This window comes from Penaeus monodon, chromosome 27 (genome assembly GCF_015228065.2).
Source record: "Penaeus monodon isolate SGIC_2016 chromosome 27, NSTDA_Pmon_1, whole genome shotgun sequence".
Classification (NCBI taxonomy): Eukaryota; Metazoa; Arthropoda; class Malacostraca; order Decapoda; family Penaeidae; genus Penaeus; species Penaeus monodon.
This window is the reverse complement of record NC_051412.1, coordinates 25,393,634-25,393,865: the sequence shown is the minus strand read 5'-3', so window position 1 is coordinate 25,393,865 and position 232 is coordinate 25,393,634. Positions and strand designations below refer to the sequence as shown.

At 43.5% G+C, this 232-nt stretch overlaps 1 protein-coding gene across 1 annotated transcript in view; it reads right to left on the bottom strand.

Moving 5' to 3' along the window:
- The window catches only part of LOC119590720, a gene marked incomplete in the record, with an annotated part of 9,134 nt that overhangs the window by 4,117 nt on the left and 4,785 nt on the right, over positions 1-232 (bottom strand).

Below are 232 nucleotides of genomic sequence, written 5' to 3'. Positions count from 1 at the left end.
AATTAAAAAATTAAGGCAGAGAAAGAGAGGTACAGAGGGAAGGGGAAACAGACAGCTTCACATGTGGAAAACCTTTTGTCTGTTTCATGCAAAGAACTTATGCATCCAACTGATAGTGCAGGTGAAGCTACAAGTCTGACACCAAGACGCTGGAAACAAATGAAATCCACTCTTTAATCCCCAACAGCCTCAACCTCTTCTCTTCCATGCCTGGCTAGCCATGAGCATGTTC